This window comes from Lycorma delicatula, chromosome 4, assembly GCF_047948215.1.
Source record: "Lycorma delicatula isolate Av1 chromosome 4, ASM4794821v1, whole genome shotgun sequence".
In the NCBI taxonomy this organism is placed as follows: Eukaryota; Metazoa; Arthropoda; class Insecta; order Hemiptera; family Fulgoridae; genus Lycorma; species Lycorma delicatula.
The window spans coordinates 122,694,678-122,708,515 of NC_134458.1; the positions used below are offsets into that span (position 1 = coordinate 122,694,678).

At 27.5% G+C, this 13,838-nt stretch overlaps 1 protein-coding gene across 1 annotated transcript in view; it reads right to left on the reverse strand.

The window, feature by feature from the left end:
* Nucleotides 1-13,838, reverse strand: part of LOC142322713 (regulator of G-protein signaling 7) — a 151,796-nt gene that overhangs the window by 74,069 nt on the left and 63,889 nt on the right. The window lies entirely within an intron of this gene.

Genomic DNA, 13,838 nt, shown 5'->3' on the forward strand with positions numbered 1-13,838 from the left:
AATTATATATGGAATCACAGTAAAAACATATCCATTAAAAAAAATCAAGAATAGTCATACTGATTATAAAATTTTAAATAACGCACTTGTCCAAACCATCTTTAGAATGCAGATGCACTTTCACATCATATTTAAGTACTATAGTTTTATACAATTTTTTTTTACTTAGAAGAAGAAGAGTAAAAATAAAAGGATAATGAGTAATAAAATTCTGTCTGGGTGAAATAAGACTGAATAAAAATTTTACACAACAGTATGAAAACATAGAGGTAGTTTTCTATAAATTGGACATGGACTTTAAAAAATAACATTAGTTATGAACAAAAATGTAATTCTAATTACAGAATGAAAGGAGTAGTTAAATTTAAATTATACTGTATCATCATTTTAATATTTTATAGGTAGATAAACAAAATTTGTGATGGATAATGTATCCACCACAAATTTTATCAATGAATACCAGTTCAATTTCAGAAAGAACATAAGTTTCATAAGAACATATGAGACCATTCTGTACTTGTATATTAATTTGAAAAGGTAGACTTGAATAAAGCTACATGATGAAATTTATAATTCTAGATAATTTAAAATGAATAAAAGTTTAAGGAAAACTGAAGTGAAATATAGAGAAAGTAAAATCTATAAAATCTGCACAAGAATCGGTAGCAATTATATGAGAAAAGGAGCTTTCACTGAATCATATGTGTTTATTGTGAGGAGAAAGTTTCAGTTTGAAAAAAAAGAAAGAAAAAACAAAGATACTGACATATGATGAAAGGAGAGTAATGAGGTATCAAATATTAATATAGAAGAATACAAAACAGAAGTCGAAGAATCTTGTTATACAAATAGTAAAATTACAAAGAATGGACAAATTATGGCAGACACAAGAAAGCAAGCCGACACAAACTATGAGAGCTATCATGCAAAAAAAAAAATGTTCATATCGAATATAGATTAAAGAATTTCTTTTTTAAATAGTGAAAACATTTGTGTGGAGTGTAGCTTCATATCAGTAAAACATAATAATAAATAAAAAACATAAAGAAAAGAATAGGGGTTTTAAAATGTGGTTAAATAAAAGGTGCTGACAATCAGTTGGGTTGATAGAATTTAAAATTAAGAGATCATAAGAAAATTAGGAAAGAAGAGAAATTAAAAGATGAACTAAATTGATAAGCCAAAAATAAAGATTTTCAGATTCAGTTATTTTGCTAACAGAAGGTTGAATAAAAGGTATAAATTGCAGAGGAAGGTAAAATTAAAATTTATTTTGAGGATGTAGGATGTAAGGCTTAGAAGAGTTTCAGTAGAAAGGATTGTAGGTAGGGTAATATCAAACTAGTCAACTGACCGATGACTCCACAAAAATCAATTATAACTAACGATTACATGAAAAACTTTTTTTTTTTTTTGAAGTCCAGTATGAAACTTGATGCAGTGCTATTGTTTTTTTTCAGTACATTTTGTGATTAAAGCTAAAAGAGCTGTTTAGTCAGATTATAGCATGTTTTACATAAATTACATTGGTTACCCTCTCAATCATGTCACTTTCAACTGACTTATACAATATGCAAATGCATAACTGAATTTCCAATTACATAAGTTGGAAAATTGAATAGATGGATGGGATTCTATTTAGCAGACACATTATAATTAAATTAAAGAATTTTCAATTGCAACATCTATGTTTTAGAACTTGTAAATTTTATTTTCTTCCTGATTCAATAAATAATAATATATTTTACACACAGATTTGTAAGGTAATAATTTACTGAAATTGTTTAACCTCGTAAATTTTTAAAAATTGAATGATTATTTACAAATGAATTAAAGTGAGAGTAGTTTATAGTTTATTTACAATTTAATGATAGATTAGCCAATAAATACTTTGTCAATAAAAATAATCTAGGAATAATTTAAAGGAAATCAGGTAATAATAACTACTGATGAAAATAAACATGATAAAACCAACCTGGAATAACTTCACATTAAATACTTGAAGCTATTGTTTTACGGTTGCTTACAATATGTATTTTAGGTGGCATGAATAAATAAAATAAAAAGCGGCACAAATTGACATAAGTACCAATATTAATGTAGTAATTACACATATATACTTTTTCTCTCATCATAACACAAATATGACACAAAATGTATGACACAAATACAAACGTATGACACAAATATTTGTGATTACACATCAAAAAAAAGATAAATTATTGAATTTGATAAGATTTTTACTAGATAGAATAACTACTCTTTTCCCTCCTTAATTATAGATAGTTATTGGTTTACTGTAACTTCTTTCTCAACCTTAACATAATTTCTTGAGGATGACAAAAGAAAGAAGAAAACAGATTAACACAATAATACAGCTTATATTAAGTTTTATTAATTATTAAACATCTATTCTTTACATAAAATCATTAAATAGCTTTTACTGAAATTCATGCTTATTTTAGATATATAAATAGGTTGTATAAATTTTTTCTTGTTCACTTTCATGTTTATTTTAATTTTATTTGAGATTATACTGCCTTAGAGCATGCTGTATGGTATATATAAGTCTTCAGAGAATTTAGATAAGCCTGCTTCAGCCTTTAAATGATGTGGTCCTTATTTAGAAGAGAGAAATAATAAAAAAAATTCAATTCAACAATTTAAAAACATTTTTAAGAGAAAATATGCTATTTAACAGTACTATTTCAGTTGTATAATAATATGAATAAATTTAGATATTATGTTAGCAATATACTTCAGTTTGTTAAACAGGAACCACTTCATTTCTCAAAAATAAAGTAAGTGGTAAAGAAAAAGCTTTTGTACTAAATTAATTTTTTTTTTTTTTAGCCATAAAATTGCTTTTTTAATGTGTTGTTAAAATTGACCAGATATAAATTAAAAAAGTTAAAACAAAGAAACAGTTTCTTCATGCTATTTCAATACATGCTGAAACTGCAAATTACCAGCTTGCAAATACTTTTGATCACAATGTTGTACCTTCCTGATGAAATCTTCTAGAGTAGTCACAGGGATTACTTCAGAAGGTATTTCAGTTCCATGGCATAGTTACATTAGTAACCATGGATGGTTTCTTATGTCTTTGACAGTCCCCCACAAGTATAAATCTAAGATGGTTAAATCAGACAAACAGGGAGGGTATTCAATCGGGCCTCTTCGTCCCATCCAACATTCGGGTACAGTGTTATCCAGGTAGTCGCGCACATCTGAATGAAAGTGCGCCGAGACGCCATCTGTTGAATAAGAAATGGATCGTCACAAACAAAACCCTAATAAATGCTAATTTATTTCTTAATTTTAGATACGGGACACAATTAATGTGTCCCGTATCTAAAATTAAGCCTAGCCAGTAACCGAACCTTGGCAAAAGAACGGTCCAATTAGTCCCCTTGATGATAGCCCACACCAGATATTGAGTCCTGGAGAATTGACATCGCGCAAGCGAGCAATGCTTAAGCGTGTTACTGGTTCAGTATCATATTCCTGCCATCATTGTCGTTGCAATTAATAGATAGTCTCGTACTTTCACATCAGAATATTTTTCGCTCTCAAATGAAGCCGTGTTTGCATCATCGCTGCACTTTCTCAGCTGATTGCATCGCACTCGAAGCGCATCACATCGATTAACACCAACGCCATCTGTTGCTTTTACTGAATGGTAGTACCACACGCACTGAACCCATACGGTGACCACACGTTGAACCCATAACCAACACGATTTGAAGCGTATGATATGATATGCTTTTAAAGTTTGTATACATTTTTTTGATTAGCCCGATCGGTATATAGGTTGTAAAACTACAATTTTGCTTATAAGTATTTATTTATAATTTTTTCGTTACGGAAGCTTATTTATTTGTTTAAATTTTACTCGACAATTTGTTCACTATTTGAGAAATTATTTTTTTTACATTTATATTTCAGTTAACTATTTAAGTTTATTATTAATTATTCAAAATAGTTAAAAATAAATCTCCTTTTATTAAATATTTTGGGGTCTCTACAAATGTTTATTAAATTTTGTAGGTAGTATATGCGTATTTCAACATTGTAAGTAGTATCAGCAGAATTTTAATTATTTGTAATTTTTTGTTTGCTTATTGATGACTCGTAGTATTATTAGAGAAGCCAAAACCATAATTCTTTTTTCAGACTGTCACTGAAAGGGGAAAAGAAGCACACTGAATATTAGTGGCTCTGAAAATGGTTGTTTATTAAGTGTGTTGCCGGGATGTCAACATTTTTGATGGGTAGAAAATCAAGGATTTGGTACTTTATCAGCGCAATTCATAAATCACAGATATAATTATGATCACCGTAAAGTGAGTAATAGTGAAATACAGGAAATATTCCACACTCTATAGAGGAATATTTTTTAATCATTGACTGATAATTTAGGAATAATTAAGAAAATAATTACTGAAACAAGTTTCAATTTTTTAATAACGGATGTTTCAAAAAGGGCGCAACCTTAATATTAAGAAGGTATTAGTTACGCATAGGAAAATTTTATTTTCCCTACATGTAAGTTGGCGACAGTGTATTCAAGGTAGCAGCTTTTAACAGCTGAAATGTCCTTCTTATGCATCAGTGCTACACCAGTATAAATTCGTCTCTTTTGTGTTTATTATACAACCTGTGTTTATTATTGAGACTAATTGCCCGTATAAATCTTACGAACGAGTGTGAACGACGAGTTTGGGATAAAATTCCCCAATTTTTCAGTTCCTAATAAGTCGACAATATGGTGTTTGATTAATACATATTATGAGACTGGGAGTGGGCATAATCGGAAAAGCACAGATCGACCATAACTGTTAACAGTAGAATTTCTGGAGGATATGAAAGAATCTTTGACTCGCTCCCCAGAAAATAGGTCAGAAAGTTATCTTCACAGGCTGGGCTTTCATCATCTTCACTAGCTCTGAAAGCTGATAGTGATATTTATTACAATTGCATGCTTATCGCATCATTGTCGTTGAAGAACTGAACGAAGTAGTTCATGGAAAACGTTTACAGGATTGTCGTTGGTTTCGTTCTCTTGTTGATGACAACGGTATTGAAATTTTAGATCGTGTTTATTTCAGCGACGATGCGTGGTTTCACTTGAATGGCTACATTAACGGCCAAAAGTGCCGAATATGGGGCGATGAAAATCCTCACGCGTTTCATGAACGATTACACGCACGTAAAATTGGTGTTTGGTATGCGATCTCCTGATGTCGTATAATAGGGCCTTTATTTTTTGACAAATCTCTAGATGATATTGTTTATCGCAACTTAATCAATCAGTTTATTGCCGTGTAGATTTACACGAACGAGAATGTTGGTTCCAGCAGGATAACGCAAAGTGTCATAAATCTAATTTTTTGCCATCGTTTGGTATGAAAAGGGTTATGGCCTCCAAGATCCCCAGATCTTACACCAGCAGACTTTCTCCTTTGGGGATATTTAAGAAGTGTATTTTTAAAAACAATCCTCATGCACTTGACGATTTGAAGGCCAACATTGAAAGTGAGATTTCAAACATTACTGAGCAAAGGCATTAGGGAAAAGTGGCTACAAATGTTATGAAACGTGTACGAACCTGCATCGGGATCACAGGAAATCATTTTGAACATTTATTGTAAAGTTATTGAAGGTAATTTGAATATTTTTGTATAAGTATTTTATTAACATTAATATTTTTTTAATAAATTCACGTCGTCAAACAAGAAGTTGCATATTTTTTGAAACGCCCGTTACTTTGATTTAAATTCTGATAGCCAGTGCTTCTTAAATTAACATAATATTTTTATTTAATTATTAAAAAAATGCGATGAAATTTTAATATTTTTGGAAATAAATATTTTTTGTTAAGTGTTAATTTTGGTCAATATGCAAAAAAGTGCTTAATTATTATCACAATTTTGGTGTAATTTTAATTTTTTCATTTACTTCATCACTGCTGAAGAATTCATGGCAGTAACGTTATACTGAGAATGGGAAGTGATGCCATTCTCAAATAGCAGTTTATACTAAAAAAGTGAATGTAATACAGAACATCATCAAACAGTTGTTCTCTCATTTCATTTTATGGATAAGTTAGATAAATTAATATTTCTTAGTAGAAGTTAAAAAATTATTTTTATTATTGGTATTGTTAATATTGTTGAATACTGTAGTTTAATTTAGTCTGATGAAACTAACTTTTGGTTAATATTTAACAAATTATATTATTTTCTCTTCTTCCAGCAAAATTTATATAAAAAAATTTTAATTAAAGTTGAAGAATAAATAAAAATAATGTTGAAAAGAATATTTTTTTTATTTCTGTTATAAAAGTAGATAATATCTGAACAAGTGCATTGCAATAGGATGATAAAAATGAACATTCATAATTGTGTAAAAGATGTTAAAAAAAGATGATAAAATGAAAAAGGGAAGGAACAGGCTAATTATCAGTTACATACTCATTCTTGTCCCCTTTATTGTTCACACACCCTCTGGTGATGCCTCATTATTCTCCCTCTATATTGGCAACCCTTTATTTTGTAACAAGTAATTGTCTCATTATCATACCTCATTTTACCTAATTTTCTTTCTCTGTTTTACTCTTTCTCCACAACTTTGTTTATTATGTTAATGTGATATAATTCATGACACAAACAATTGTTCCAATTAATTTATTAAAAACTGCAATTTTTCAATTACTTTTATAGAAATAAAATTTATTATTTATTTTGTTTCTTATGTAAAACTACTAACCTTTTAAAGAAACTAAACCAGATTTTTTTAAATATAACATTCTGAAAACTCATGCCATATTCCTTTAAATCTTTATAATAAGTTGTTAAGATAAATTATGTTTTTTTATTTCATATTTTCTAGGTTATTTTTATACTGAAAGAATTAACACCACATGATATATAAAATAGCTTCTTTTTTTTTTGGTAGTTTTAATTTTGGTTATTATTATTTGGTTCATTTGCATGTGTGTTTGCAAACACATCAGGTTATAAAATGATTAATTTATAATATTTTACTGATTAAAAATTTTACTAATTTATATGAATGAAAAAAAAAACATGAAAAATTATCACAAAAAAACATAATAGTTTTTAAATCAATTACAGTGCAATCAACACATTTATTTTAAGAACTACATTTTTTTTTTTTTTTTTTTTTTTTTTTTTTTTTTTTAGTATAGAATGTAGAGAAAACCAAAATTCAAAGTTCAATAAAATATTTCTAAAAAATATATTGGAGAATTTCTTGGTAATATTACTGTTACTTCAAAAAAATGATAGGTTAAATATGTTTTAGGTGAGTGTAAACATTTAAAAAAGGATTAAAAATGTTTAATTAAATATTAATTAAATAAGACCACAAAGTAAATAAAAACGGAATACTGAGAATTCAAAATGATTAATATTTCATGAAAAAACAATATTTATTCTGTACATATAAAATAGCATAAGCAATAGCATGTTTGTAGAATAACTGGTCGTTCATAATAATTATATTTAAACAAAGACATTTTCTAAACCTTTTTTATGTTTTACTCTATGGTTTTTTCTTTTAAAATATTTATCTCCAATTCAGTGAATTAATCTATTCGCTATTCTATTTACAGTTTATCTAATCTATTTTACAGTTTTCCTTTTATTAAATGAATCAACTTAAGCACGCGGATCGCGAATGTATATGACTAGTCTTCTACAGTCTCAGGTCGACCATTTCTGGGATGTGTAGTTAATTGAAAACAACCACCAAAGATACCGGTATACTAGATCTAGTTAGGCACATAGCTACACATCAGCTGGTTGGTTTACTTTTCTACATATAGTTTGCGCGCGTAATGTGAAACATTCTGCACTTTTGGAAAAGGATTCGTTTAAAAATTGTTATTTTTATTGAACTTAATGAAGTACTTAAGTAATACGCACAAGCATTTATATATGCAGATTATACGAAATAGATTTTTATTATTGTTGCATTTATGTTATGGTAAATTCGTAACCTCAAAATTCGTTTAATTTTTGTTTTTGTTACTTTTAGTTAGTGAATATATTGTTTTATTTTAACGTGATTTTGTTTTTTGATATTGGCCGTAAATGAAATGAGATTGAACATTTCAGTTTCATAGTCATTTATAGCCAACGTCTGAATATCGTATTGACTATTGGGATAATCTACCAGTGAGTAATCTCGTTCTTTCGTGTACTGTATAAACCATTTATATCTTTGGTGTATATATATATATATATATATATATAATCATGGACATGGAATAAGTGAAGCTTAAACATGAAAAATAGGTAAGGTAAGCATTTTTAATATTAACATATAAAAAAAATAAAGTTAGCCTTAATCTATGAATTACAAAAATATATGCAGCATTCAGGGGAAAAGTTGGTTAGAATTTAAAACAAAATTTCATTAATTATACAGATCGAAATGTAAAAAGCATAGAAAGCGTTACTCTGGAACAAGTACACTGTTCAACAAAACTCTATTTCCTTTAGAATGCATTTTGTTATAAGTTGTAAGAGGCTTTAGGCTGTGGTTGTATTATATAAACACTAAAGTTTTGAATACTAGGTATGGTAAGCATCCGGAGATCCCGGGTTTGAATCCTGGTCAGGCATGACATTTTCACACATGCTACAAATCATTCATTTCATCCTCTGAAGCAATACATAACGGTGGTCCCGGAGGTTAAACAAACAAAAAAATAGTATGGTAACAAATAGTATATGGTAACAAAAAAATAGTATGGTGACTGTTCATTTACATCACATGCTCATGGTACTATTCTTTAATAGGTTATATTCAGGTTTGGCATAGAGTCTTAAAAAACTTGCAAAATCCCTTCTGAAACATTGTCCAGATTATATATATATCTATGAGAGATCTGAAATTTAGTGGTTAGTATTACCATGTATCAAATAGTGTGTTTGCTGTTTTGTGATATTGTAGTAACCCACTTTCAAATTCAAGTAAAAAGAAATTTGAAAAAAGTCTGTTTGTAATTAAATGGATTTTACCAATACACTTTGGTGATTGGAGGTTATTAAAAAATTTGACTTGGGAGTAGTTGCCAATATTGTAACTGCCCTAATAAATTCTTATGAGATTGTATAATACAATAAAAAAAATATTAATAAATAGAATAAACTTATTCCTTCTTTTTTCTTTTTTTTTAATTTTAGCTACAAGCTGCCCATTCATTAAGAGTAGTACATATTGTTTAATCAACTTCAAAAAATAAACAAGGAAATTTTCTGTTCAGCCTGAAAGTATATCTTCTATATTTTCATTCAAGCCTTATTGGTGACCAGGTGTACCAATTTCAATGATTTCTTTTTTTTTTGAAGAGGTATTCTTGTTATAAGTTTTTTCTAGATAATTTAAGTAGATGATTTGTTAGCATAGATGATTTAAAAATATTTTTCATCATTATTTTCATTGCTTAGCATTGGATTGTTATTGTATAATGATATAGAATCTGTTATGACAGTTATTCAAAGTATTTTGACATGAAAATTCAAGAAAATCAGTTGAAAAATTTATGGAAAGAAAATAATGTATATCCTACATTCCAGAGATCCTTGATTCACAGTACAGTAGCAGTCACTTTTCAAAATCTCTGTACAGTCTTTTCTTATATCTAACTATGTACAAGTTCTAACCTTTAAATTTCTTTCAAATTACATTTTATATATTGGCAATATTCTTCTTTAAATTTTGACTTTGAAAAGTAAGTGGCAAATTAAAAACAAGTAGTGCTAATGTTTAATTTAGTGCTGACTTCTGATAGTCAAAATTTATAAAATAAAATAAATAAGTTATACTGTTTAATTAACTTTCTCACTTTAATTTTATTATTTCTTAAAAGTTTATTTTACCCAATTTTCTGAGTTTAGTTTTTTAATATTATTGTTCTTAAATTGAGTTGCTTATTGAGAATTAAATTTTGTACTTTGTAATCAATGATTTTGTCATGTAATTTAAATAGAATTACTGTAAATAAACAGTTTTTTTTAGGAAAAAAGAAAGATATATATATATATTTTATTTTGTAAAATAAAATCTTACGTAGAACAAAACACAAAAGGTTGAAATGAGATTCTTTAGACGAAATGAATGGGTATAAAAGGCTGAGATCTAATATGAAGTGAAGAAGATGTGTGTAAAGAAAGAATTGATTCTATTGGTGCTAACACATAAAATAAGAAATAAGGAAAAGGAAAGAATTTCTGGTGGTACAAAAGCATGAAAAGGATTCATGTTTTCTCTTTTCCTCTCTCTCATTTCTTCATTCCATCTCTCTTGCGTGATTTATTGTAACATTTATTGACAGCATTAAACTACGGATGTAGACTGTGGTTTTGTGTTTGTGCTTGTTTTAATCTATCTCTCTCTCTCTCTCTGTGTGTGTGTGTGCGTGTATGTGTAAATGTGACAAGTAGAATATCAATCAGATTTTCTGATAAAAATTCAATTACTTCATTTCAGTGTTTCAGAATAAAAATTTTTTTGCAATCTTAATCCAACCAGCATATGGTTATCCTTGGGCTATTTCCAGAATTTGCCTTTCTTTCGTTTTGATAAATGTTCCATGTTGTAAGTTAATTTCAACATGTCATGGTTTAGCAGATTAATAAAATTAATCAGAATCACGGTTATTGAAAAAATTGATCTAAATTTTTATATTAACATGACAGGAGGGGTTGTAGATTTTTATTTGTGCTCATATAACAATGATATCAGTTATAGTAATTTTTTTTGTTCTCTTTCTTACATTGGTGTTTTAATTATTTTCAGTTCACTGTTTGTTCAGAGCACTTCTGATATAATTGGATTTTATTATCCATGATAGATTAATACCTTTTATGTATATTGTTTTTTCTTTCTGAAAAAAATTAGTACTTTTAATTCTTTTTTACTTTCAAGTAAAAATTAAAATTAATAAATTTTTAACTGTTTGATTGGTTTGTTTGCTCTTCTACATTGTTTCTGTTCTGTGTCAATCTGTTACCCATAATGGATCCCAAATCTCTTAAATCTGACGTCTTCGATTATCTATTTGACTTATTTTAATCTTAATTTTCATTTACTACTTTAACCACTTCCTTCCATTTATTACTTCCTTCTAGAACCTAATTCATTAACTCTTGGTTCCTATAAATATGATTCCATCATGTATTTCTACTTAAAAATTATACCACAAACTGCTTCTTTTGCAATTCACTTAAACTTTCATTTTGTAAAATAACAACCTGTCTTAACATTTAACGTGCTCCTGAAATACAACAATTCAAAACTCTATTCTTTGTTTTTCTGATATCCCTATTGTATCCTTTAACTGCCATAAAGAACAAGTTTTAAGAATTTCAACCCAATTGCTTAATTTATGTTAGGTAAATTTTAATCTCCTATTTCAATATTTGATTCCTTGTTTTCTTTTTTGTTGTATTTCATTCATTATTTTATGTTTATTTTCAAAATGAATTTCTTTCATGGCATTGAATCTATATAATTAATTTCTTCTTTTGATTCATACCTACGGTCAGCCAAAATAGTAATATCATTAGTGGATTTTAAATTTTGAATTTCTTGATCCGTGGACTGCTATTCTAAAGTTTTCTTTTAGTTCTTTTATTGTTGTATAAATTAAAAATAGAAGAAATAGAATCCATTTTGTCTCACTTTCTGTAATGCAGTGTAACATTCCTTATTTTATAATCTCTTTATATAATTATTATATAATCTTATCATATATTATATATATATATATATATATATTTATTTATTTTATATGACTGTACAAGGATATTTGTATAATTGCTAGGCATATCTAACACTTGTTGACACAAACAGGTGTCAGCTAGGTATTATGATTAATTAAAATATTGTACTCGAGTTTTCAATAGTCTGCTTCCCAATGTTGCTAATAGGCTACAGCATGTTACATATTAGTAGCACTATATGGCATGCTAATTAAAACTTTTGTGAATTTACCAGACCTTCTTTATATATATATATATATATATATATATGTACTTGGATGACAGGCATTTGGAGACAACAGCATTTTTAAAAACAAATTCCAATTTTGCCTTAAAAAGAAAGTTTTCGATCAGTGCATCCTACCAGTCCTTACCTATGGAAGTGAAACTTGGACACTAATCATTTTATCATTACAGAAACTGTGGATAGCACAAAGAAATATGGGATGATATATGCTTGGAGTTACCAGACAGAATAGGAAGACCTGTAAATAGATCAGAGAACAGAGAAAAGTATGTGATATCATCATGATAGTTAAAGAATTAAAATGGTGGATGGCAGGCCAGCTAAAAAGAAGAACTGATGGCAGATGAACTAAATTAGCACTTGAATGGATACCATTAGATGTTAAACACCCATGGAAAAGACCAAAGGTTGTTGGATTGATGATATTATCAAGTTCGTTGAACTGAGTTGGCAGAAGATACACAAGATTGTATTAATTAGAAACATACTGAAGAAACTTCATCCTGCAGTGGATTGATAATGTATAAAATTGTGATATGTATATTTATATAAGTATTATTTAAAAGTTTTATATATAAACAGAGCCTGTGTGAATATATATATATATATATATATGAATACATATCAATGTATTTGTCTACCATTTTTGATTCAGAGAGGATTTTTTTTATTGTAGTATTAAAATAATTTTTAATTACAAAAATGTATTATAAAACTGTTTAAAAAGCACAGAAGTTAAAAAAGTTATGTATTTATAAAAAGTTAAATTACATACATACTATAAAGAAACAGTCATTCATTAAACTGTAATTAGTTCAACTACAATAATGCATGTTTCTTATTTCAAATTATTCACTAATAAGGTTAAAGAGAATTTTAATTTTTTAACAATTTATTTAGGTTCGATATACACTTAACAGTCTGAAAAAGATGACTGGCAATTGAAAGCACCAAAGAATGGATCTTAATGGATTAAGAATGGATTATAGAAATCTACAACAGTAGTAATTTAATATTTGTTAATATGCACACACACACACACACATACACACAAATATGTATAAATATATATATATATGTCAAAATAATAATCATTTATTATCAAAAAATGAAATAAGCATTTTATTCATTTAGAATATTATTTCAGTCACTAAGATAATGAACTGTCCCTACAACTTTAAAATTTAACTATATTTTATATTAATTTTTAAAATTAAAAAACCATCTGAAGAAGCAGTGATCTTTATAAAATTACTCGATTAGGCAGGAACCAAAAAAAAGGCCGAAGTAATAAAATTTAATTAATTTTATTTCAAACATTTTTTAACTTCTACATAAAAATTACATTATGCATCTAAAATATTACTTGATCTTAAACAGAATTATTTTGATTACACATAGTTTAAAAGTAAATTAAAGTAGTTAAAATAATTTTGTTTTAATTTTAAACAGTTTTTAATTAATAATATAATGTTGCTGAAGATGAAATATTATTTTGAAACTGCTTTGATTATATGTAATGAAATAATTAATTATTCCATTTAACTTTTAAATATTTTCATATTTAGTATTATGCTCAAGCATAATTTTCAATTATAAAAGTTATTAGTGCAATATTGTGAATACAAAGTATAAATACAGTATATGAAATATATTGCATCATATCACCACATTATATAATGTTTTGTTGTGTTAAAGGTATTAGGCAAAACTGTGGAAATGCAGTATATAAGGAATATGTAGGAGATGGTAGAGTATTTAATTACTATTTTAGGAAACTCCCTGGACTCTTG